Source organism: Dermacentor andersoni, chromosome 10 (genome assembly GCF_023375885.2).
Source record: "Dermacentor andersoni chromosome 10, qqDerAnde1_hic_scaffold, whole genome shotgun sequence".
Lineage (NCBI taxonomy): Eukaryota > Metazoa > Arthropoda > Arachnida > Ixodida > Ixodidae > Dermacentor > Dermacentor andersoni.
Genome location: NC_092823.1, coordinates 87,958,147 through 87,985,931, shown reverse-complemented (window position 1 = coordinate 87,985,931; position 27,785 = coordinate 87,958,147). Strand labels below are relative to the sequence as shown.

At 45.9% G+C, this 27,785-nt stretch overlaps 1 long non-coding RNA gene across 1 annotated transcript; it reads right to left on the bottom strand.

Annotated features, from left to right (window-relative positions):
* Positions 1 to 662: 662 nt before the first annotated feature.
* LOC129380716 (uncharacterized) lies at positions 663 to 24,038 on the bottom strand. The gene is made up of 4 exons (XR_008608908.2): positions 23,940 to 24,038; positions 15,289 to 15,398; positions 2,193 to 2,307; positions 663 to 992 (listed from the first exon to the last, which is right to left on the bottom strand). It is a non-coding gene; the product is annotated as an uncharacterized lncRNA (long non-coding RNA).
* Positions 24,039 to 27,785: the final 3,747 nt, after the last annotated feature.

The window sequence follows — 27,785 nt, the reverse complement described above, 5'->3', positions numbered from 1 at the left end:
GCGAAGTACTTTCGTATCAGAAAGGTGTGTCACAATTAGCATGTCTCCGAGGTAGAGCAAGCTATGGAATGGCTTCTTCTACAGATCCACATGCGAAACACAAGGCTTTGAAAATCTAACTTTTTTGAGGCATTTCGTCTATTATTACCTATCTAATAACATGAAATTTTAAGCAAACAGATTTCCAATACAAATGAATTTACAGTTACCCCGGGTTACTCGAGCAATTTTACCTAAGCCACATTATATTTATCTCATTTCACCACATCTTCTGCTCTTCTGAATGCTTACCACATTTGTGTGTATTTCCTACTTGTATTAGTATGTTGCGTCTAACTGTCCTGCTTTGCGCAGCGTCAAGTTTTGAGCACAAAATGTAAGTGGAAAATTAAATGTGCAAAGATGTGAGCGGAGATATTTGTGAAACCAACTTGAAGAACTAAAGGTGTCTGAACAGAATATTTATTATAATGCTGTTCGTAAAAAAATAACATGTAAAACAAGAACGTAAGTACAAATCAGGGAAGTGTAGGCGATGCTGAATAATTTTTATAATGCTGTATGGAAAAAAAATTACATGTAAAACAACAACTTAAGTACAAATAAGGGAAGTGTAGGAGATGCTTAGGAGACGTATTGAGAAAAGCGCTTTTTTTTTCATGCAAGGCTGTCATGGCAGATAACTACCGGAAATAAACAACGCAAAACAGTTGTGAAGCAAAACAACACAAGAATAAGACGAACTCATCTTTTTCCTGGAATCCTAAGGTAAGTAAGGGAACAAAAGTGATGTCCGCTCCATCTTGGTAAACTCTTTTATGTAAATGTTCAGACATAATCGAGGATGTGTTGGAATATTAACGAACAATTTTTGCGGCTGTCCGACGAGGCTGACGTGAATTATCGGTGCCACCTGAGCCTTGCTTCCACTGAAGTGCCTTAAGTCAAACATTGTCTTCTTGTTTACGAACTCTTTGCATTCCGTGCGCTACCTGAAAATATATTTACGGCATCCTCGTGTTTACACAGTTTCCCCTTGGCAGTTTAGTACACATTGATCACATTGTCCCTTAAACTTTAAGAAATGTATTTATCCCTACGCAAACTTATTTCCAGACACATACCTTATCTCTGTATTCTAGGTATTTTCTATCCAAATAAATCTGACAGAGGTGCAAAGACTGCTACAAACTAAGTGTAACATTCAAAGAAAAAGTACTTTAAATAATGTAATGTGGTGATCCTGCATTTATTTTCTAATAAACAGCCAGTCTGTGATACAGTTAGCGCACGATCACTGTAAGAGAAAATGTTCAAGACAGCAAAAATTTTCATCCACATCCACAACTGCAAAAAAGGTTCCAGGCGATTTCGAGGCATCATCACGTATCAAACGCTTTTTTTTTGTAGGAATCATGATCAGTTTATTCCTGTCAATAACGAATTACAAAACAATCTGTTAGTCATCACACAGTGTTGGTGAAGCAGCACGCACACCAAGACAAGCTGGGTAGACGCATGAATACAGGTCACTCGCTGGGGATGATTAAACACCAGCTCGCCCAACTTTCCACATTACTGAAAATTTGTTGGTGTAGCCTGTGAGCAGTATGGAGAAGAGGCGTAACTTGAATGAACTTAGCCATTGAAGATGCACTACTCTATAAACATGCTTCCGCCGCGTCTCCTAAGCTAGCTGTCAGACGTCAGAGCCAATTACATGCAAAGCCAAACAATTTGCTTGCATCTTTTCTTGCAGCCACGCCACTACTCCCAGGCTATTGCAAACTATTTTCAATTTAATTTAACAAGGCTCAGAGAAACGAGTACGCCGAAAATTATTGATGGCAAAATGCATTTTCTTACTTCGTAGATATACACACCCAAACCTTGCCACATGCTAGTCGTTTATTCTTTCGGAAAGGGCATAGACTGTTTCGTAACAGAAAATGGCGCTGTATTTGCGAATACTTCTGCGGGCGCCTCTTCATACTTAGCTGCCTAATGAGAAATTTCACCATGGCGTGGCTTGCAAGCTAAGTGGGCAGCGTGAAGTTACCTGCAAAAACTGCGTAAGTAGCGAAGGCAATTTAGTAAATCAAGCTGCGGCTACAGAGACGCAGTGCTGTGACTAGAAACTGGTTTTTCTTTTTCTTCCCTATAAACCCCTGAAGACATAAGTGTGTACTTACTGAATTACGTGTGGCGATTCCTGGCTCTTCTCAAAATTTTCACTGGTGCTCGCAGTATTCCGGATACTAAATCCACACCCGAATCGACAACATTTCTTCCACTTTCGAGAATACCCTGCCAATAGAACAATACTAAATTGAGAAAAAGAAAGTACTTCAATAAAAGACTGCAAGAAACAAGCTCCTTTCTCTATATACTTCGCTATGGTACTTCAACATCACTGGTAATTTATTCTTTGACGTTTATTTAACGGTACAACCACGATATAGCAGCTCTGTGAAAAACTTGTATTTTTAAAGCCATGCTTTCTTCGCTTACTTGCATGGGCTTTTTGTAGCTGCTGTCACTGGGTTGGTCGGTATCTCAGTGGGTATGGTTGTGAATATATATATATATATATATGAAGGTTACGCATGTGCCGATTACTAGTATCAGTAAATGGTTTTATATAATCCTTATGCACTGACCGAACGTAGGGAGAGTGAGCCCGCCTCCGTACTGCGTAACAAAGCAAAATATTGTTGAATTTTCGTCTGAAAGTGATGTATTGAGAACAATAGCGAAGTGATGGAAAACAATATTATGTAAGGTACAAAGTTTTTTGGGTGGCATCAAGCGGAATAAAAATTATCTTACTAAATAAATTAGCAAGCATGGTGTATCTTGCGCTCAAACAAACATGAACAGATCCCCTTCGAAAACTGACCGTGAACACACGCTCTCGCCACGCTGGCGTCATAAAGAGCCCATGCAGCAGGATGCGATCGCTTTGCGTTATTTGGCGCTTCAACCCAAATCCGAAAGTATAGATTATGAGATTTCCGACTGCAAACCCGTAGAAACACAGTGCACATGAAGTCATCTGTCGTCTCGGCTCGTTCTGAGTTTGCACTCACTGAATATTAACTCCAAAATAGGAAGCGTGAGCCCAGTGGGCTGTCACAAGTTCGGACACTGTATGCAGTCACGGCTGGGCTAGATGAAGAGCCGTGTGCTTCACTGACCTCTCTTCCTTCGCTCGCGCTATAACGTTAATGCGCTCTCACTGCAGTGGCACACCGGCCGATGTTACCTCAGTAGCTTCGTAGTGTTCTCTCGAGATCTCTCCACCTATCTTCACCGGTTGCACCAAGTATTTACTTCTTTCCAAAATGCTGGCCTGTAGTTTGACCTAAAAAAGTGCGTGTTCGCTGCTCGCGAACTGGCGATTGTAGGTTCCGTGTGCGGCAAAGACAGCATTGACATCCTAATCTTGCCAAACTTCGTGCTGTATCACAGTTTGAAAAGACCACCAATTTTAAGGAACTACGTAGCTTACTTGGCGCATGTTCCCATCTTTAACGTTTTATCAATATTTTCCTACGGTGATTGCACCTTTGACACAACTTTTACAGGGCGACAATGCACTTTCTACTTGGTCGGAAGCCTGCAATAGTCTCCCAAAAATGTTCCGTCACATTTAAACGAACGCACTGACTGAACTTCCCTCTGACGTCAGTGGTGTAAGCGTACACGCACAACGTAAGGCTTACGTTGGCGGAAAAGCTCTGACTAAACGTAACGTTCGACGAATCTCATCGCTTCTTTAAAGGTAGGTTAGACGAATTTGGGAGTGTCTTTATGAAAGGATGTCCGTCATATCTTGCCTGTTTTGGCCTGTTCGACGTTAAGATAGGCCAAGCCTAAGCATGCTCACGGTTAAATACATGTTTCTCCCGCCTAAGTATTCCTTCTGTGTGTGTTGCGGAGTAGTGTGCCTAAGTGGTCCCAGATGAACGTGCTCATCATTGCGGGGACAGTTGCTACATCAGCATCTGTAGCATTGATGCGCAGTTTCACATAAAGAAAAATGCATTCTTTTCAATGCCCCTCAATGCGGCACTATCACAATGTGGGCTTTTGGCAAAAAGACCAATGTTTCAACTATGGTGCGCTAGAGGTCAAACCGAGTGATTAGAGGAAATGCGTCCGCGTCACAGCAGTTCGCAGTTATGATGGTGCCGAAGTCAGAACTGCGACACGCAAATTAACAGACACGTGAAATAAAATCGAATCATAAGATCGCAACTTTTCCACAAACAGATACCTCCGCTGAGTGCCCTCCATGTCGCCTTCAGCATATGTTTGCGAACAGGCGCCAGTGATCCGTTTATTTAGTTGCCCACAAGCAGTTCGTTTTGTGTGCTTTTAGGACGGATTACTTTAATTATACTGTTAGGCAGATCAATAATAAAATCTTGAAAATTGGTAGCCGAAGTTACAGCGTCGTATCAGAAATCCTGTTTCGGCACACACTCAAAAGCACATTCGGCTCTTGTCTCTAAATGCCCGCCGTGGTTGTTTGGCGGCTAAGGGGTTGGGCTGCTAAGCACGAGGTCGCGGGATCGTATCCCGGCCACGGTGACCAGATTTCGATAGGGCCAAATACGACAACGCTCGTCTACTTAGATTTCGGTGCACTTAAGAAAAGCTCCTGGTGGTCCAAATTGTTCCGGAGTCCCCCATTGAGGCGTGCCTCATATTGAAATTGTGGTTTTAGCCCGTAAAACCCCGTGATTCTTTTTTGTCTCTAGACAATCATACGTTGATGCTGTTTCGTCTACTTAAAGGGGCGAATGCTGTATAGCTGGGGTTCTCCGCGAGCGAAATGGCAAATATATGTGCAATACCTGACTTCTCAAGCAATCAGCGCCAGCGTTACCCACCCTACCAGCGCCGCTGAGCGTTGTTTTTCCTAAGTGGACGTTTAGAAGTGGCTGTTTGTGTTCAAAAAGTGACCGGTAAAGGATTAGAGTAGAGCCTATGCACGAGAAGCCGAAATCAGTAAAAAGTCATGCGGTAGAAAGCTGTACGGTTGACAGTTGGTGCTTAGTATTGCAACTAGAGAAACAATTGCAAGTCGCCGTTTTTTAGCGTTGCGAAAAGGTACCCCTCTTACTGCGTTTTTTACCTGGGTTCGATACCAGCTCATTCATTTTTTTTCGATCCTTGTTTTTTTTAACAACTTGACTGACCAGGCGAAAACGCTTTTCACTACTTACATCGGACAAGTGAAGATGACAGTGAGCCGTGCGTCCCGAGGCCTTTCGAACAGCCACATTCATCGGACCGTCGTGTAATGCGTTTAAGTTGACTGCGCTTTTTTTACCCGGGCTATAGAACACATGTAAAAAGAGCGCAATAAACGTAGCGAAAACACAGCGCCTTAAACGTATTTAAACGAGTGAAACAACGCTGCAATAGATATGACAGCCAGTCATAACGAGTTGCTTTCTGTGATATAGCATTGTCAGGCCTAACTGGCGAAACGGCCGTAAGCATGGAATCGAACTCAAGAGTTCAACGTGGTAATCAATGTCGCTACCTCGAAGTAACGCCTGAAGCTTACGTAGCTGAGTTTTCAGATGTTATATTGCCCTCTGCCCAAAGGCGGCTCGGGCTTCCAATGCAGTATTCTTGCTTATTTCGGCGTTTTGAAGGCTGATCCTTGCGCGCTTTACGTACATTCTGCTCTAACGTTTTATACATAACGAGTTTTAAGCCTAGAAACTCTTCTAAAGGCATATTTCGTTAGAATTGCGAGCCCTATGCAAGCACAAGAACTAATTACCAGTATGCATTCAATGGGCACGTATATTATCGCTCCTCTTTGCGCGACCCCTCTTATCTCACTTGAGAACAGGGAGGTATGTCTGTATGGTGAGAGCTCTGTATTTACTTTTCCTCATCTACTTGGAAAGTAGTGTGAAGCTTTGTGGGATGCGGCTTGCAAGCGCTTTCGGCATGAATGCGCCGTATATTTAAGAAAATATACTGAATTGTCCACACACACACACATGTTCGATGCAGCTTTAGACCGTTGGCGAATACGTAGTCGCTTACGCCTTTTGTACGCTCACAAGACCTGATGATAATTACAATGTGACATAATCGGAGTTTGATATAAATGGGGGGAACAGAGGAAGAGGAAGAACCTGCACCACTGGCGGCGAACACCGGCCTTCACTTTTAAACTGTTCTCATCTGTTTTTCGGAAGTTTTCCGAGTGTATTTTTGTACCAAAGGACGTATCATGACGAGAGAATTACGCCGACATTGAATTTTTGCCGGTGGGTAGGCTTTTCACTTTTTTATCTGTGTTTCCCATCTGGACCACGGGACTAAGCCTAGCCGCAGCGCGGCACCTCTCTTGGTGGCCATCTTACCGAGAAAGGGGTTCCGGATTTACTCTAGCCGAAGTGGAAGTGACCGTGGCGGTTTCACAGCTACTCCTGGGGCTATTTTCAGAATACTTGGGCTGGCAGATGGCCATGGCTAGGCGCGCGGCCACCACGAATATCGGTGCCAGGAACAACGTAACCAACATGGAAGGCGTTTGGCCTACAGCTGCAGTACCTGCTGGCGAGCGGCAAAGTGGCGATAGACTATTGAGAAAGTTCACCAACGCAGGCCGAATGTCGCCGCTCCCCAAGAAAGACGCCAAGATCATAATTCGTCCCAGGGGCGGGCTCGACGTATCCAGGGTCGGAGCAACGACTGTTCGCAGAGCAATAATGGAGGAAGCAAGGATCATGGATGCCAAGGAAGGGGCCGACGTAATCTCCCCGAATTTGCAGTAGAACATTGTGGTGGTCAGTACTCCAGATCGAGAGAATGCAATGACGTACACCAGAATCAAGGCGATTGAAGTGGCGAACAAGTACTATGAAGTCAGCACATACGAGGCGGCTCCGCGTTATACGTGCGAGGGAGGGTTAAGGGCCATCTCGTTGGGCGACAGTCGGGGAGACGTAGAGAGGAAAATCTTCAATGAAAGGAACCCCCTGGCATTGGGGGCCAAGAGGGTCAAGAACACGAGAACGGTCATTGTGATTTTCGATGGCTTGAAGGTGTAGAACTTTGTGTGTTACGGACCAGTGCTGGTGCGATGCTTTTTGTACCTCAAGCAGCCGGACAAGTGCTACGCGTGTGGCTAGCTGGGTCATCGAGCCGACATTCGCCCGACCCTGGAAGCCGTGACGTGCTGGGGTTGTAGCGTGTCGAACCCGGGCGATCAGCAACACTGAACCCCAAAATGCAAGCTCAGCGGGCGGCCGCACATGACAACAGACAACGTGTGCCAAGGAGCGATATCAAATCCCGTACGCCGTCAGAGGAAAAAGGTAGAAGAAAACGTCAGAAGCTTCTGGAAACCATGCATCAGCAGTGCCACCTTACAAACCACTCGGGATGACCGGGTCAGTCAGCCTTCGAGATAAGAAAGTAGGGGGCCCTCCCGTGCCAGGGGGCGCTGCCAATGTAGGGGACGCACCCGTTCCCGAGGCTGATCCCGTTCCAGAGCCGGATGCAGATCCCGGTCCAGGGGGTGCTCCAGCTTCCGGCGCCTAGGAGCCGGAGGACGTGACTGGCTCGAGAGGTCCCGGTCTCGGGATTGCCCTTCCGTCGGAGGGTCAACCTGGGTCGATCGAGTTCGCAAGGGAGCTACAGAGCAGGTAACGCGAGGTTCACCACCAGAGTACAGCAAAGAGAACGAGAGGCTTGCACAGCTCGAGTAGCTAGCCTGATGGCTCAGACAGCCGAAACTAACAAGGCAGGAGATAAAGAGCCTGCCGCGGTCGATAGTGAGATGCTTCAGCCGGCGGAAACACCTATTGAAGCGGAATGCGAGACACAGAGGCCCGCCAGAAAGCGGGCCATAGCTAGCGAGCAGCACAAGCCTTCAGGTATGACTAAAGTGGAAAATTGTGAGATGCTCTCTTCAGTCAGCGCTAGCATGGTGCAGCTAAGCGAGACGGTCTCGCACCTTCACGGCAGTATGATGGCCATAGAGGAGGTATATAACCTGTGATTTTGCAAGATTGAGGCGTTTTTAGAGAAGGTGGTAGCTCGAATCGTGAGACCTAATGCGCTGTCACTCTCCGCGACGGTCGTAGGAGGTCAGAACTTTTGGGTTCTTCAGAAGGCCGATTCAGTAACGCAGCAGCAAAATTAACAAGACGATGACCATGCAAACTAACTTATTCGGAATATGGCAGTGGTACTGCAGGGCGTTTCTTCACAAAAGGAATTCCTTGCAACAATTCATTCGCTCACACTTGGGAAAGCCGCACGTAGTACTCTTGCAGGAGACACTAACTAATTGCGTCGTGCTGTGCGGCTACCAGTCTAACCAATCTAACCAAGCTAACCTAAGCTAACTAGCTAACGCTAGTTGTTCGCATCCTCAGGTGGCGTCAAGGGAGGTTGAACACGTTATGATAAAAATCGTCCTAGGCCCAGCGAACAGAAAAACATGTTGTTCTGCACGTGTACAGCAGTTTCAGGTATCTGAGGCAACGCTTCAAATCTGCCGTCTTCAAAGGAGTACAGCTCTCCAGAGGTGCCCCCTTGTTGTGCTGGGTGACTTTCACGCTATGGGGTTACCCATATGACAGCCGCAAAGGGGGAGGACCTATAGAGAGAGGTGATGAAGCTACATCTAATGTTGGTCACGGACGCTACCTTCCTTACCAGGTGAGGTACGTCGTCTAGCTGGGACACGACAAACATAGACTTTGGCCGCGAACAGTACGTCTTGGCCACCGACCTTCAGATCGAGCAGAACAGACAACGCAAGTTCCGTTTCACCGACTGTGGCATGTTCTGCAAAGTGAAAGAGGGCGGACCGGGGAAGAGAGGCCCGACCTGGAGCGATGGATTGCACCGATAAGTGAAGAAATTGAAGGTGCCACCAGCGATGCTAGCACGTACCTCCCGGTGGCGAAGATGGACAGCAGGTTGGCCCACCAACTCGAAGCCAAGCAATCCCTTCTGGCCAGCTTGAAGGGGGAGTGCTAAATGGAAAATTCCGCAATAAGATTGCTGAGATCAACCGAAGCAACGCAGAGCACTGCAAGGTTCTTTCGAGACAGCAGTGGGACGAAGTATGTAACTCGACTGACGGCCTGATGCGGAGCGGGGTGTCCTGGACCCTCCTCAACCATCCGCTGCATGACACCAACACCGGTCCGGCGCCCCCGTCCTACAATATGGGGGCATCGCGAATCCGGAGCTGGATGCGGAGTTTGGTGTCGAGGAGATTCGGCAGGTCCTGTAGGATTTAAATGGCAAGTCCACTCTGGGTCCGGATAGAGTTATACAAGGCATTTAGGAACTGAGATGACGAGTCGGTGGATTACCTGACGGTCGTCATCAACCACATGTGGAAAGACGGTAAAGTACCGGAGATGTGCAGGAGGGCTGCCCCCATCCTTATCCTCAAGCCAGGCAAGCCCACCAGTCTTGACAACCTCCGACCGATTTCACTCACTTCGTGCGTGGGTAATGAAGCCGAACATGCAAGCTTAAACAGGGTAGCACAATACCTTGAAGACCGTGATCTTTGCCCGAACTTTATAATAGGCTTCCGGTCTGGGCTATCAACGCAGGATGCCATGAAACTGATCAAAGACTGACCGTAACACGAGGGACACGAGAGCCATACTCGGATTAGACCTGGAGAAGGCCTTTGATAACGATCTGCACTCCTTTGCCTTTGACCAAATCACAAGCCCCGCGTTGGGCAAGCACTTGCACGACTACACGATATCGCTCTTTGCGGACAGAGAAGCCACTCCTAGGGCCGGAGTGTCGTTTGGGATTTGGTTAAGCTGGATCGAAGAGGGACGCCACAGGGTTCTGTAATATCCCACACCATATTTAACCTTGCCATTATCGGTCTGTCGAGCCATCTGTGAAGTCAGCTGCATTAATCACAGAATCTACGCAACCTGACTTCACCATTCGTTGTACCGGAGGCAGTGAAGGACGGGTGGAGGCTGTGTTGCAGGAAATCATCAAGATTACGGAAGAATATCCCCAAGCCGACTGCTCTTCGGTGTTTACTGCGAAAATGAGATCTTTACAGACCCGGACGAAGGGGGCCCAAACCGAAGGATTGGCAGCCATAGAGGACGTCGACATCATTCTACGGGCAAGTGAAGGCGGTGTCATCCCCAGAATAGACAACCTCCGGGTCGTGGGTATGACGATCAAATTGACCGGCTCCAATAACCTGGCAGTGTGTAAACTAGCCAAGAAAACGGATGTGGTCAGACTCGTACGGAGAGTTGCCAAACGATAGCAGGCTCTCGGAGAGAACAATCTCGTGAGACTGGTGCACGCCTTTGTAATGTGTCCTTTTACCTACGTAGCGGCCATGCACACTTGGCAAAGCCCCATGTGCACAAGCATGGAGAGACTGATGCGTCTCGGCACGCACTGCAGCTGGAAGAGATTGCGGAAGCACAGGAGAGGGTTGCTAGGCTGTCCACCACCAAAGCGGGTAGGAGCATCCTGCGAGAGCTGGGGATTCATCCGGCCGAAATTGAGTCGAACAGCGGAAACACATTGTCGTCGCTCCAATTCTGCGCAACGTTCATCCCGAACATAACGTAGGTCAGAGACGAGCTAGTGTCAAGGCTCTCCTGTTGAGGCTCGGGAACGTGCTCGAGATTGCTGTTTTGTTGATGCTGCCCCGTACCCCGACGGTTGGTAGCGGTGAACATCGATCACGATGCGAAAATCCAGAACTAGGGTCAGAACGAAGTCGGCCGAGGTGGCGTAGCAGGTAGCGATAGCCCTGAACTTGCTGGACGACACAAGGACAATGATCTACAGCAATTCGAGGAGCACTGTCCGAGCGTTCACCAGAGGTACCGTTGCGGAGCAGGTTCCTGTGGATTCTGCAGGACAAGGACATCAAACCGCACACCATTACCTGGTTCCCTGCAGGCATGGGACAGATCGAGGGCGCCCCGCCAAACCTCAACTGGTAGGCCCATAGAGCTGCGCCAGGAGTTGTCGACCGCGTTGCTACCGGGTGGTGCGACGCTGAGGTTATGGACAAGCAGGACCCTCCCTTATCATATAACCAACTTACCAAACATTTTTACATGGGATCGACATGATATCCTCCGCCACACAGGAAACTAGGCAGACCACAGGCGTTGACACTCACGTTACTTCAGGTAGCGGCATACACAGAGTCCGCACTGCTACACAGAATCAATGCAGAGATACAATCGACCAATATTTGCGAGCTATGTTCAGGCGTAGCTAACTTAGAAAACATGCTCTGGCGGTGCCTCGCGTTACGCAACGGCGACGGCGTCACGTCGTCCAAATGGGAGGGGGCTCTAAGCAGTCCTGGTCTTGAAGCACAGCTATGGGCTGCCCATCAGACCCAGGACACAGCACAGAGGCTTGGCCTTCCTGTACCGGCGGGGGAGCAGGCCGCTACGTGCTGACGCGCGTTCCGGAGGGCCGGAAGAAAGTTTTAGCATAGGATACCATAAATGTAGTGCCTGAATATTGCATGGGCGTTTCAAGAATGCCTCCCATATTTATATTGCTACGAGGCGCTGCTGTAGCGAACGATGATGAGAGGACTGACAAAAGAAGACTTTTGCCGGTAGTCGTGCGCACCAACTCCAGTTTGTGTGCTTGTCGTCTGCCGGTTGTATATACCTTCTAAAAATACTGCCAAATGTATTTGCTCCCCCTACTATTTTGGCAGAGAGGGCAGGTTTTTCAAGTTTCAAGACCGATTTACGCAACAGACGCTCCTTCGCGGCATGTACAATCCCAGCGCAAGCCTGGGGCCAGAATGCTTAGGGCAGGTCACCAACCGTGCCTCAACCATCCGCCGACAACCGTCCCGTCGTCTTCGCAGAGCCGCGTGACCCAGGTGCCTTCTCCGCCTTTGACAACATCGAAGTCGAAGTTTGACTTCAACTGTAGGAACGGGTCAGGGCTAGCAGCAGCTAGGAGCGGACTTTGATGCCAGTGAACATCGTATTTTACTTGACGGGGGCGGCACAAGTGTGGTTTCTGAACTACGAAAAGACAGGAGCTGGGAAGTATTTAAGCAAAAGCTCAATGATCTGTTCGGCTAAACCATTTGATGCCGTCGGGCTGTGCAGAAAGAGCTTGCATGCCAAGCAAAGACTTGCACACAGTCCTATGTGACGTACATCCAGGACTTGCTCGCACTTTGTCGCATAGTCGATGACAGGATGCCCGAAAAAATAAATGATGCGCATATCCTTAAAGGTATCGAGGATGATGCGTTTACACTTCTCGTTTTTAAGAACTCATCCACAGTGCAAGACGTCACCAATGAATGCCGACACTTTCAAGAAGCAAAAAGTCACCGCATCACTCCGAACTTCCCACGTGTTCTGAACATGGTTTCGACGTCTACCGGCGAGGACCTCCTTCTCCCAGTCGTTCCACCCGTTTCCGCTGTATCCGACAATATTGTGCGCATCGTCCGGCGCGAGAGTTGAGCTGCCTTCCCAGTTTCCCCTCAGGTGCAAAACCCTGACGAGTCCCATGCAACCATCTCCTTATCCAAGCCGTTGTGCGTCAAGAACTAGTCAGCCTAGGATTACAGATGCTTTGCCAATCAACGGTCCTGACTACCATCCGCAACTCCGTTATACAGAAGCCCAGATGGCTATTATAGTGCCACACCATGTCTGGACGGATTTCTGTGGCACATTTTGCTTCTGCCCTCACTGCCACTATGGCAGTGTGTCTAAGACGTATGCATGCGACTCTGCCTGCCATACTATTGGCGCAGGATGTGCAACGTCGTACACAGACTAAGCAGGAGAAGCTGCCTGCCTGGCCTGCCAACGAGGTAATTTTGCGTCTCATCTCCCCTGCCTCACAATTCCAACAGCTTGCTATCACAACCCGTCAAATGGATAGCATTGATATTGATTTATAGCGACCACTTCCGATTACAGGCACTTGGTACCGTTGGATCGTTGTCACCGGGGATCATCTGACATAGTTTGTCGAAGTCACTGTCCTAATTGATACAACAGCACCACGCAGCACCTGGGTTATATTGGGCAACATTGCTCTATGCTATGCTGCGTGATGCGAACTGCTGACCAATCGTGGTCAAGTATTCCTCTGAGATTATGTACGGTCACTTCTCGTCAAAAGCCAAATTATTCTCCGGACCACTTCCGCTCATTACCGACAGATCACTGGCTTAACAGAGCGCTTCAACAGAACTCTTGGAGACATGCTTTCAATGTAGACTGCGTGAGACCAGTTTCACTGGAGTTTTGTGCTTCCCTCTCTTACATACGCCTTCAACCCTGTCATGCAGCGTATGCAATGCATAAGACTCGTACCTTGAATAAGTGATTACGGCGTTGCGCTGCTAAGAACGAGTCTTCAGATTCAATTCCGGAACATTTCCGCTGCACTTCGATTATTGTACACATAAGGAACTCTAGTATATTTGCATTTAGGTGCCTGGTAAGAAGCCCCAGGCTGTAAAAATTCTGGTGGTGCCCCCCCCCCCCCCCCCTACGAGGTGCCTTATAATCAACTAGTGGTCTCGGCATGTAAAGCCCCATAACTTCCTTATTTTGTTTTGAAATTTATGATATCAGAGAGTGCTTCTAAAGCATCTTTTATTGCGACAATATCAACATGATTTATTTTTTTTAAAGTTAATTAAAGGTCTAGTCTAAAGTCACATTAAACCTAATTCGAATAGAACCTAAAATCAACATGTCGTGAACTTGCATCCAATGTGCCAGCAAACTAATATTGACATGCAAATAACCTCTGTAATTATGACGACAGTGGTATTGTTTAAATGATGGAAGCAAGTAAATGTTTTACCCTATATGCCTTCTTCAAATTAAAAGTGGCTAAAGGGCCACGTGCCCTTGGAACTGCCAGCTCATGATTCGCGCAAGGCACAAAGGGGAAAATAAAACGATGTCGTTACTCTTGTCTGGTAGCGCACTAGACCTCACGAGCAACGGCACGTAGGTAAATGGTAAATGTTTACTTTTCCAGTGCGACTTGCACTAGACTCAATCACGAAGCACAATATTTTAGATCGTGTCTTTCAGACTTAATATAGCCGCAGGAAGCGCTCAGATTAAGATGAACACGGTTGTGGGTATTCATTAGACTCACTCTCTGTCACATAGACTGAAGAAAGTCGAGAGTCGATACACGGTTAATTCTGTATCTGTAGCTTATAGTGAGTTAGAAAAGATATGCGTCAAGTACCGATGAAGAAAGAGCAGCAGAACTACGAGAACTCACATGACACGTGACGTGTAAACCCTTACAGCAAGCTCGCTGAACTCTGAACGGTGGTAGTTCATATAGTTTCTTAAGCTGCAGTGACTTTTGGGTAGGGCCAACTGATCACGGCATGAATAAGATACTACTTGAGCGTAAACGTTCTTTAACTGGTGGACCACCGTGTAAGCTTTGGTTGCACTGTTGTGATTGCACGCTTGCTAAAAAAAACAAAAATTTCAAGAGAGCTTGCTTTCGTCCCGGCTTAGGATCATGCAAATACAACTTATGCGCTAAAGTTGGCATATCATTAATAGCGGCATCTGCGTTCGTCAGACTAGGATTACGTCGTAGAAAGAAGCATTGTTATGCCTAAATAGTCAACTTTTGGGAGTGGTCCCACGTGTCCAGGATGAGAAAGCTGGCGCTTCCTTCCATATATCATGGACAGATAATATTTGTGTCTGTTTTAATGCGCCATTTTGCACCCTTTTTTGATGAGAGTAAGCGTTTTTATTAATCTTCACGTTCCTTATTCTTTCCGCGTTTGCACGGCGCGTTCGCCTTTCAGTAAAAAGAATGTCTGCAAACTTTGCCACCTTTTAGTCAATCCAGGTTGCCATTTGTTTTCACTCTGCCTAAGAATGATTCCACATTGTTTGAATGAATGATTGAATGAATGATGATGATGAATGAAAGAATGATTCCAGCACTGTTTTAGCGGATAGCAAATAAAAATGTTGCACTAACTTGCCACCTAGGAGAATGACGTTTATGGGCCCCAGTGACATCTGTATTTAACGTACACGAATCACTGAACTTACTCTACCATGAGATATGTGATGCTAGCAACGCCGGCAATAGAAATAAGTTGTAGTCGCTATTTTTCAGATTTAAAACAGGGAAGCATGATTTCTTAGAACTTAATTGGGAGACATGGAAAGAGACTGTGATTTATATACAGAAGTTAGCACGGAGTCATCACCGTACCTTTGCAGAAGATGTTTCTGTCCCTCTGCTTGGGACAACGGCCTTAGCGGGAGAGTTGTAGAGACGATGTTGTATAGCGTCACCGAGAGAATGCACGAAAGTCGTAGCGGCTGAAACAGGACGAAATGGGCCATGTAGCGTCAATCACGTAAAGTAGCTTTCTCATTTGGGTAACAAATGAAATATACATATTTATTTACGAATAACACTTTTGATGATAAAATTGGGCGGCGTTTATTGGAATTCTGAAGTGCTCGTGTGCCATGCTCTTCCTCCGTTACTCCGATTTGCAGAAATATTACGATATGGCGGTATCAAGCGCAATGTATACGTATATCTAGAGGGTTTATGTACGAATGTTGGCCAGAAATTTGATGGCAGTGATATAATATAGGCCTCGCTCATCCTCCGCGCTATTTAAGTATGCTCGTTCCTCATGGAGGTGCGAATCGTCAACAGATGGTTTGTTTTGTTACATCCCCGGTGATTTCAATATTAATTTGAACGCACTCACGCATACGCATATTTGCCACTCGACTGGCTGGTGCAGGCACTTTACGTGTATTCGAGGGCTTTTTTCACGTCCCGAAAAACACCTTTATATGGCACCTATTGAGCAACGGATAACTGTGTGGAGAATTCTCATGATGCTCTAGAATTTTTCCAGTGACACTTTTCATCTAAGTATAATAATTGAGAAGCTAATTAATTCATTAGGACTAATTATGCAGTTGGGCGGAATGTAAAAAAAGTAATCCGAGTATCTGCAAGTGACGGGAAACAGCATTATCTTGAGTTTGTGCAGTTACGTGGCAGTTGGATATTTTTTTAAATCCGGGTGCATGATAGTTGGGACAGCCTGTACACCTCCAGAGGGCCTATGCATGGAGTTAATCATCTCGCGCCTTACAGACAGACAGACAGACAGACAGACAGACAGACAGACAGACAGACAGACAGACAGACAGACAGACAGACAGACAGACAGACAGACAGACAGACAGACAGACAGACAGGCAGACAGACAGACAGACAGACAGACAGACAGACAGACAGACAGACAGACAGACAGACAGACAGACAGACAGACAAGCAGACAGACAGACAGACAGACAGACAGACAGACAGACAGACAGACAGACAGACAGACAGACAGACAGACAGACAGACAGACAGAGTTTCGAGAGAAGTAGACCTAGAATGCGTATCCGCATAAATATATGCTGGCAGTGCCTAATAACTACTAGGCGCACGTTGGCACTTCTACGCTTCCAATCTTCTACGCTTCTACGCTTCCCACGCAGTTTGCTAGTAGCAGATGTTGCGTGGCAAGAGCCCCGCTCCTTGCGCAACAGTCATGAAAGTGGAGGAGAAGAAGGGGGGCGACGTTGTCAAAATAATTGCGCAAGCCCTTGCCTATCGGCCATGCCTGTTTATACTGGCCGCCAATAGATGAGGTCAAAAGTGGACGTACTTCGTCTTGCGTCACTTGCTAGCGCTCTAAGCAGCCACGACAGAGCAGACGTCATGCTCTCGCGTGTTTTCTTACATAAAAGACAAACGTGCACATGCATACCTAAACATGAAATTTATACATTCGTGTAAAATAAGTATCCAGTCCGACTATATACCTAATTAAGGAAAATTGACGACAGGGGCAATTCAACTTGAAAAGGAAACTACCTTGAATGATAAATTGCGGCAGTAGATGACTGAACAATAAGTGGTCCACCTCGTTTTTTCTATGGTTCGCCACATACAAATAAACAGGTACCCCTGCATTGAGCCCTTATCGCAAAGCATGTGCACTTCGTTTAGAATCGAAAGAACTGCATTGTGCCTTGTTTCAGAATGCAAGAACATATCATCCAGAATTATCGAGCAAATAAAACTTGCTTCTATAATTTAGGATACTTATTCACTAATCAGTCTTTGTTTCGCTTGTTTCTTCATTATGGAGAATATATTGTTTTCGACGAACGCCGAAATGTTAAAGAGACAATATTTAAAAAGTTCAATAGAATGGTGAATATTTAGAAATTCCCTGCGCTCTGCAATAGAGGAAATCAAGAGTCCGAACTCGCAGTGTGAGCTGGTATCCGACCACGAGCCATGCTAGTTCTTATCATGCGAAGTAACAAAAACGAACATGATCAAGCACTCTCCCCCGCCACCTGACGCGCCCCGAGTCTTCTCGCTTTACGTTCCGCTCTATAATTGAATGAAATCCTAGATCTCGAGTTTAGAAGAAGGATCCGTCTCGGCGGCTTAGCGGCTATGGTGTTGCACTGCTAAGCGCGATGTCACGGGAGCAAATCCCGACCACGGCGAATGGGATTTCGCTGGGGGCGAAATGCCAAAACGTCCGCCATGTTACGTGCATGGGGGACGCGTTAAATATACCCTGGTGGTCAAAATTATTCCGGTGTGCCCCACTATGGCGTGCCTCAGAATGAAATCGTGCCTTTGGCACGTGAAACCACGAGTTCATTCAGTTTAGAAGATCCGCACACCAAATATATGCATTTGCTGATGTTTGCGACAATCCGAGAAAGTCTTACATCAAAAGCAGTGAATCTGCATATTACGGGAGTCCTCACCCCTTTAAAAGACCCAGGTGTTTTCATAATAGAAACAAAAATTTACAAATGCTTGCCAAATCTGGTGCAATTTCCGCACTATACCCAAGCACCTTCATATGCTTCCCTCCATCACAGTTTTCCCCAGAGACATACTATGCTGCAATTGACCCAATGGCTACAGCTTCACGGTGTTAAGATCCAGATTTCGGGCTTGATCGCAGTGACGCCGGCCGCATTGCGATGAATACAGAACCCAAAAACGAGCGCGTGACGCCCGCGCGTAGCACATAAAAGGTCCTCAGTGAGTCTAAGTTATTTCGGAGCCCCCACCCCGGCATGCCTCATATGAGGTCGTTTTTCTTATGACACAACACACACACATGAATTTAATTAAACTTTCGCGTGGAAACCATACATTTTCGAATATTCATAAAGAATTATACTGATCCTTCGAAATCTGGTGACCGAGGCTATGCGAAGCATTTTGCAGGCTTATGGGGTTCCGCAAAACGGTTCAGGTGGACCAACATGCTTGTCTGAGGCATTTAAATGTGGGTGTGTGACCACACTAAGACTACGGCGACGCCGATTGTATAATGTGGATTGCATAACTTCTGCCTTGACGACACTTTTGGGCCAAGTTTACGAAACGTTCATTCCTGGGTTCTACTGCGGCTAAAACACTTCGGTGGGCTAACTGGTTTGTGTTCCGGACCCAACGTGTCTCATCGACGAAGATGACGAACAGTATGCACGCATGTTTCAAGACAGCACCTCTCCAATAATCGACAGTGCCAGCAAGGCTGAAAAGCGGCCCTCAAAAATAAGAAGGAGCGAACAAAGACACCCTGCATTGAGAAATATTAGGTGCAGTAGTGGCAACGTTTTACCTGATGATCTGTGCGTGATGACAGCGATTAAGAATTTGATAGATTTTGTAACGATCAGCATCTTCTATAAACGGGTACGCAGACTGTTCAAAGCAGAGCGTCAGACAGCCCTCGTTCATGCTAACGTTTCTAGTGCTCCAGTGTGGTAACATGAAACCAGCTCAAACTAGGAATGTGAAGAGGAAAGCAAGGGGCACTGGCCATTTGTAAACGTCACGCGACATAGCTTCAAACAACCTAACTGCCAAGAACACGTGCATTTCATGGGCTCCAAGTGCATTTTTCATCACTGCCTCATTAAGCAGAAGTCATTCGTACATCCCCATTAGTACTTGAAACAAACATGGGGAATTCGTAAGTTTTCTTAAATAAACAGCGTTTCAAAGAAAAAAACTGCATTCTCGAAGTGCATTTCCAGCCGCATAAATCGTCATATTGACCGATTAAGCACCAAATTGAGCAGTGTCGCGAATTAGTGGCGCAGGAATTTAGAAAAGCACATAGGCGCATTAAAGTTTTTCAGTGTAGTTTTCAATACAGGGTCGCTAGCTTAATGAGCCACAAAGTTTGAATTTTCTTACCTGCAGAGCGAAAAAATCGGGCACGAAGGCATGTAGGGAATTGATTAAGAATTTTGTCCTAACATATCTAATTTATCTCTGCTGATTTCATTTCCAAGGTACATCAGCCAGGTACTTTTCTTAAATTCTTTCAACATTTTCACTAAACCGAATCTCAATGACTGTTACAATTCTTGTAAGACAACGGGTTAATTTATGCATGCATGGCAGCCTAAAATATACTCATATTTAAAGAAGGTGTACTTAAATCAAATTAAAATAACATCATCCCTGTATTTAAAATTTGCAATACCACGTTCATTCTAATTATCACTGCATTGCAATGCTATCTGTGTTGACGAAAATCATAGAGAAATGGCTAGAAAGACATGTAGCTCATTAGGTAACAAAATTTGATGTTCTTTCTTCCACACTGTTTACTTTCCTGCAGGCTACTCTACTAACTTCGAGCTTCTCTCTTTTACACATAGAATTAAGCCTTTCATTGACGCCGGCAAAGATGCTGGCAAATTATTTATTGCCCTTAGAAACGTACAATTCAATCCTTAATATGATTTTATTTGCATATTAATTGCTATGGTTGAAGTAGGACCTGCACTGGCCTTTGTTCATAGTTATATAGGTAACACACAACAAACTGTAGTTATTTCTGGCCACAATTACAACTTTAAACTTATCGGTAAGGGACTTTTACAGGGGTCAATAGTTGGCCCTTAAATATTCATGATCTTTATGAAAGACCAGTTCCCATCTTTTAGACTGTCCACCCTACATATATGTAAACGACACTACGGTTCTAACTGCTAACACCTCAATTGATAGACACCTTCTAAACTCAATGGCAATATTGAAATCTGTATTCACTGATGCCGTTCAAACACGTTTAAAATTGACCCCCCAAAAACAGTATTCATGCTACTACACTACTCTCCAATAAAGGTCGAAGAGATTCCATCCAGACCATTATATAATAACCCAATCACAGCTACCAACCAATGTTAGTTTTTGGAAGTTGTCCTTGATTCTAAACTGAAGTACATTTCACATAGGTCATATGCAAAGAAAAAAACAGCATTCAGTATCCGGATACCTTTAAAATCAAGCCAATAATTGATCATAAAACCTTGCTTGCTTTATATCGCGGGTTAATTCAGTCATTTCACCCACTGGATAGTGCCTTGGGGATAGCGTCTTTTAGAATACGCTTAAAACAAGGCCATCCCCATTAGTGGTTTAAAATCGGCCCGACGTGGCGCGTCGATACTTTTGCAAGATCATCAAATTCTCACATTGAATAAGCAATTTCAAATAGACATTGTAATCCTTGTCAACAACTTTCTTCACTCAACCATTCTCTCAATACGTTTTAACGGAGAACAACTTGTTAATCACAATACAACTCGATTTGTATCAGCTAATATCTTCTTATTGCCGGAAACTTAAGTTAATCATGGAAAATTCACTTTTGTCTGTGTGGTGCTGTCCTCCTAGAACTCCGTTCCAAGAAGCATACATGTGTCTCCGAGTATGGGCAGTTGCAAAAGATATATATTTTTGTTTTTGCTCCGCTTGGGAATATCTCAACGCATTTTCATTTACCGAACTGTTCAAATTAATCAATTTTCATTCATGAGTTCTGCATGACGCCTCGTTATATTATGATATATTATGTCTCGACCACTTCACCTTTTTATGTTTGTAATTGATTGTTCTGTTAGCAATAACCTTACCTTGCATGAACCTGATTTCTTTTCAAACTTTGCAAAGAAGGTCCCTCTACAGCCTCAAAATTTGGGATTTCCTCTTGTATAACATGTTGTCATGCATGTTTGCATCAGTGAAGGAATAAATGTTTCTTCTTTTTATATAACGCTCTGGAGCCATTTCGTACGAAATTATGTAAGATTAGGCCCTTTGTACCCTTTGAACTATTAGCTTTGGCTGCACATTTCACATTGCCGTCCTTTTATGTTGGTGAAAGATGACCAATTTGCCTCGTTCAGTTCAGTTGGGACACTGGGTAAACTACGACGCACCAGTATTGTGTCTAATAAGTGAGAAAAGAAAGAAGACTCACTAATTGTTTGCAACTCTCATATCTAATTCAAAACGTAAAGACTTTGTCCGCTGTGTCCCACAAAACACGTGCCCACTTAAAGTCGCATGTGAACATGGTGTGACGCATATTTTCTCCCCAAACTGCCATATATGGTGGATAACGGGCAGATAATGTTTTTGAGCACTTGCTTTGGTATTTTTTACAAAGACACTAGTTAACGACACAACATTTAGCTTCGCGGACTCATCACGTATTTCATCTTGTGATCTCCTCTAAATTTCGTCATATTGGAGATTGTGTTTGCCGACGACAGCGGGATGATTTCTAGAGGAGGTCTTACACTCCAATTCTGCCGTCATCCTCGCTGCCTAATTCTGGTGGACTATTTTGTTTCGCAGACAGCATTTGGGCATTGAGGTGAAAATATGAGCCTCCATGTTGGTGCCACCAGACACTTCCCTGCACCGCCCGCTTAAATAGTTGGGACTCCTACGCGTGCACTCCGTGAGAATACGGATACATTCCGCTATCGTGAAAGGGGACGGGTACTTCCCGGTCTTGCTGTAAGGACCGGGTTACGTGATTTCTGGACCGTACATGTCGAATGCGGGGGCGCCGTGGCCGAGGAAGCGTAAAACCTATCCAACAAATTTTCACACGTCCAGGCATTATAACTCTTGATGAGCACTCATTTGAGTTAGATTAATTCTACCTACTGTAACATAGCGAGCTTTCTTCAACCTGAGCACTGGCGACCGGATCAACAAAAAAGTGCCGAGTTGTGTCTCTGAACGCAGCGCACGACGCTAAATTTAGCACAAAATAGATATGCTTGGCACCACAAATGTGCGATCTGAGCATGCGAGAAGTGAATGATAAACTAATGACTTCTTTCCTCTACACAGCGACATTAAAGTAAGATTCGTGCCATTTACTCAGGCATTAGAACGCTTGTATGTTTAACTTATCATACACCTTGTGGATCTCCTACGGGTTAATATTACCATCCTGCTGGCTCGCTATTAGTATCGCACCTTCAGTAATGCAGTGTGGTGGGCGTAGGTTGGCTACATTTCTCTGTCTTGTTGCCGGTATCTCTTCACACCATTTCTGGCGTGAAGAGGTCCCACACCCTGCAAGTGTGAAATTTCAGCAAGGAAAATGCAGATCTGAGGAGTCTGATTGCTCCTAACGAACACAGTTTGAAGTTCGGTAGAACAGACGTAGTAGATCTCAGTAAACTTTCACCTGCTCCCGCTTGGATCGGTAAACGTACTGCTGAACAATGCCTCTCTGAAGGCGACCAAGAAGCTGAATACAAGTCTGACTGAGGTTGGCGGGGTGAGCCACTGGCCCCATCTGTGCACGCCACTCATGTAGGATCAAGTAACCGCTTCATTTCCCCTATACAAGAATATAAAAGTATGACAGGTAGGTAGCACCAATGCAAGATATAAGCAATAGTTGTATAACATTTCTGGGTTAGATGTCGTCCTAGCAGGCGTACCTAACTAATAGACGTTTGCCATGGAAATAATACAAATTCCACCTTTTTTACTTGTGAAGAAACATGCTTAACAAGACATATCTAGAACAGTATTCCAGTGTAATAGCCACAATAATATGCAGCATTGTTTGACGTCTGACGAATTTGGGTTTATTGGTCCATAACGGCAGCACAATTGCGCAAAGACGAGATGTGGACAGCGTAGCCGAGACACACAACCGCTTTTGTGAAATGATGTCCCGCGTGAATTAACACGGTTCTAGATAGAGGTGGGTGAGACAGTTCGCCGGATATTGGCTACTGATATATGGAATGCTGTTTTGTATCACACTTGCTATATCATAAACAATTTTCTTGCTATGTTTGCATATCTAGTATAAAAGTCAACTACATAGAACTTTGTTACATAGTAGAATATTTTCTAAAACATTAATAATGGTGGTAAAGGGAAACTCTGATCGATGTTTTGGAGATACTTGTAATGTAAATCAGCGCAAAATAAAGACAATAGCAAAAGAATTACGAAGAGCAAGCGCTACGTTCTTCGCTCGTTCATCGTAGCCTCCCTTGCAATGGTGTTTATCTTGCGGTACATTCCGTCACGCTGTTCCACTTTGCAAGTGCAAAATATTTTTTTGAAATCTTTATGCGCTAACCTACAACCTACGTGGAACACAATTAGGAGTGCAATCGAACTAACAGCTTCGTCATAAACGCTAAGCAGCCGTAACAGCATTCACGCGAATACACTCACCGCTGCTCACAGTTAATAGCAAACATTTGGCCAGTTTATTCTGAGTAATTCTTATTCGCTATAAAAAGCATCTCCAAGAGCGCAGAGGTTACTCGCTATGCAAGCCTCCATTAATTTCCAGCAGACCAGCGTTGGTTCATTCCTGAAACTCAAGTGTATTGCTGAGAATCTTCTCACCAGCTGGCGACAAAGTAGCGATATATTTATGTAAATAAGTGAAACTGTCCGTTATGTGAAAAAGGTAATTGAGAGTCGAAAAAAACCATCCGCTACTGTACCTTTAAACGCCGATACCCAGAATCCGACCACCATTGATATAGTCATGCTTATGAACACTCTCATGTTTTCAGGTCAAGTGGTTCCCTACGTAAGCTGCGTTTACCGACTACGTTCGGATTGTGGTTACCTTCTTTATATTTACTCGAATTTATGTTATCTGCATTTCCCGCCTCTTCGTTTTGTTGACATGTGCTTCCTCGTGTGACTGCTATTCTTCTCACCGCGAAGCAAATGTTCGATGGGCATCGCGCTTATATTTCATGCAGCCGAATGTAAATATGAACGGAAAGCAGACGCATAGCTGCCAAAGAAAGCAGGCTCTTTGTGTGTGCGGAAGGACACGCGTAAAACGCAAGGGAAGTGGGAATAGGTTGTGCCGAACTGATCATATGCGCACCGTTAATTTGACGAAGCGTGTGCTTGGTCTTTTCCTGATATGCGCACGAGTTCACACACACACACACACACACGCACGCACGCACGCACGCACGCACGCACGCACGCACGCACGCACACACACACACACACACACACACGCATATATATATATATATATATATATATATATATAGAGAGAGAGAGAGAGAGAGAGAGAGAGAGAGAGAGAGGAGACAACAGACACAACACGGGTTCCTGGGGCCAGCTGTCCCATTTCTCTCCCTCGTAGTTTTCTCCTGTTCCCCCGCCCGCAGTCCGCGCGCGCGAGCCTAAGTGCGCCTCTCTCATCATTAAACTCGGCAGCCACGCTGCCGAAGATAGCTCAGGTGGTTGTGAGGGCGCGCTGCTGATGGAAAAGCATGATCGTCAATACTTGGGAATGGGAGTCGTCGTCAAGGCTGTCCTGTGCGCAACCATTTTTTCTGGTGGTTGGCACTGAGTGTCGCGCTCGGGTCGCAAGTCTCGCCCATCATCATCTCGTTGCAGTTGGTAAAACATGGCTCTTGGTCTGGGAGGCACCATCGCCGCCTGTCTCGCTAAACATGGGCGGTTTGCCAGGTCCCGGTCTTGTGCAGTGCGTCGGATTGGTAGACCAGGTGGGTGAGGCAACGACGGGGCGAGTTTCCGTCTCAAGTGGGCGACGCGATTTGCGCTTTTGCAGCGTTGCAGCTGTCAGGCCAGGGCTCCCCGAGGTGCTCCATCTGGCAGGTCTTGAGAAAAAAGCCGCATGCAGCCGAACGGTTCTGGTCAGAATCAGTGCCATCGAATTGAGATAACCGGCCTGCGATATGCGTTGCGAAACTATGAGTTGCGAGCTTTTTAAGGATCGAAACTGTAGACAATTGTGCCTGTTCCGGAACCGATGGCTCTTTACGCGTCTGGCCTCTTGGCGGCGTTTGAATGCATCCGAATTCGGTCAACCGCTGCTTTAACCTTACGGCGTGTGGCTCTTGTGTAGAGCTTGGAGATTGTGTCGCCAACTGTAGCCTATGGAATGGGATCTCGGGCTCTGGCAGTGACGGTATGATGCAAGATACCCATGCAGAGTCCAAGACTCGTGGCTGGGAAAGTAGCTCCCAACCGGGCTCTACAGCGGGGCAGGCCGCAACCTATCGGCGAAAACCTTGTTGGGTGCACCTACAGCGGCGATATGCTGCGGATTCAATGCTCCGCAGGGTGTTTGTCGCAGCTGCTTACCTGGCGTATACTTTCGTGTGGAACCAGCAGCAGTGGCTTGCTGTATGTTTAGAGGTTGTGGTGGAGCCGACGGTGCCCGTTGGTGATGCGCCGTCTAGTGGGGGGAATCCACGCGGGAGCAGCGGTCGCCATGCGCTTTCCACCGTCTTTGTTGGAGCTGACGGCGACGCCCGGTGAGCCGGCGTTTGCGGCAATGCAGCGCGTGCCCTTCTCTGTCGAGGCGCTGGTGGGCATGACGACCGTGCCAAGGTGTTTTACCGCAGAGGCTCCGGCCGCAGAGCAGTGCTGGTGGGGCTCGTTCCAGGCATACGCGAGCGGGCTGAAAACAGCTATCATAGCTACTCCCCAGTGTGACCAGAAGCGTACTTGTGGCTTTCATAGTTGTCCCACGCCTTGGTACCACCACGAAGCGGCCCTTATGAAAGCTTGTCTCGGCTATCTATCTATATATATATATATATATATAAATAGCTGAGAAGGATAGGAATGATATAATAGTTCGTTCTCTCCGTCCCTTTCAAGTGGGTCGTCTTCAGTGCTTTTTTTTTTTTTTGCTCGTGCTAGGAGCTCATGTCGGTCCCAAACGCCGGTGACTAATAAACCCCTTTCCATAAGAAAATTGCAATGCAGCTTCGATCGAGCAATTTTTCCAATCTGCATGGTCTAAGTCACCCTTGGTTAAGTTCTTCGAGAAGCTTGGTGGCTTTTCCAGTAAAAAAGGTGACGATCCTCACGTTTATTACGTCTCTATGTACTGCGTGTTTCAAAATTAAATAGAAAAGCACTGGCGCTCCAGTATAGACAACGTAGTTGAACATTTTAACAGCCAAAGGAAAACCAGAATCGAATTCAATGCTATCGAAAGCGAAACCGAAACACAGCTAAACCACGCGTCCAAGAACTCAGAAGGCAAAATTAGCTGTTCGACAATATGCTTGTCGCGCTGGCGGCAGTGCATATTGAAGCACAGAGGGCGGAGGGGATGCCAAAGCTACGTGTTGCTCCGGGATATGTGGAAAGGTGTAATGGTTCCAGGACTTGCTTTTGGAAATGCGTTTGTTTGCTTTAAATCAGGGGTACAATCAAGACTCGATGGGAACTAAAAGTCAGTGGGACGCCTCGCATTGGGCACTCACGGGAAGACTACAAATGAAGCTGTGCAGGGTAATATGGGCTGGACTAGCTTTAAAGTGAGGGCAGCTCGCAGTAAAATTGAGTATGAAGAAGGACCGAGGAATGTGGAAGAAAGTAAATGGGCTGGGAGAGTGTCCAGGTATCTGTACAGGAAAAACACTGATTCACAGTGCAGGGAAAGAACTAGGAAGCTTATCAGCAAGTATGCGGTCTGTAAGATGGGCAACACAGCAACAAAGAACGTCAAGCGGAAAGTCAGAGAGGCTGAAATAATATCATGGTTGGCGGCAATGAAAAAGAAACCTGCCATGAGTATTTACTTAAAAGGAAAAAACGAAATCAGGAAAGAAACAGTTTATGACGCAGAGGCTGAAATAATATAATGGTTGGCGGCAATGGAAAATAAACCTGCCATGAGTAACTACTTAAAAGGAAAAAACGAAATCAGGAAAGAAACAATTTATGATAACTCAAAGGGAAGCTTATTACTTTTGGAAGCGAGATCAGGATGCCTTAGAACACGCACCTATAGAGCAAGCTGTAAGAAGGTGGAAGAAGCATATGCTTGCTGCGGTAAAGCTAGAGAAAATATGGAGCATGTTTTATTAGAATGTGAAGAAGTCTGTCCAGCGTCGATTTAGGCACCACAGGCCTCTTTAAAGCCATTCGGTTCAGCGAGAGAAATGGAAAAGTAAGCATGTTCACAATAGGGATTAGTAAGAGGCGATTGGAGGATTCGTGGAAGAAAAGTAGGGAAACGACAAAAAACGGAGATGTACAAAAGCAAAGTTTGTAATAGGGGATCAGACAATTTGGTTGTGGGAGTTCATAGCGTGTTTTTGCTTGTTTAACCTAGATAGCACATTAGGCATTATATTAGCAAGAACTTCGTGGCGCAACCCACCACCCCATTCCAAAAGAGAGGCTCATAACATCCATCCATCTATCCATGGATGTTTGCGTGAAATCAGGGGTACAATTAGGAGTCGATGGCATCCAAGATTCAGTGGAACGCCTCACGTTGAGTGGTCACACCCGAAGTCCACAAATGAAGCCATGCAGGGTGATATGGGCTA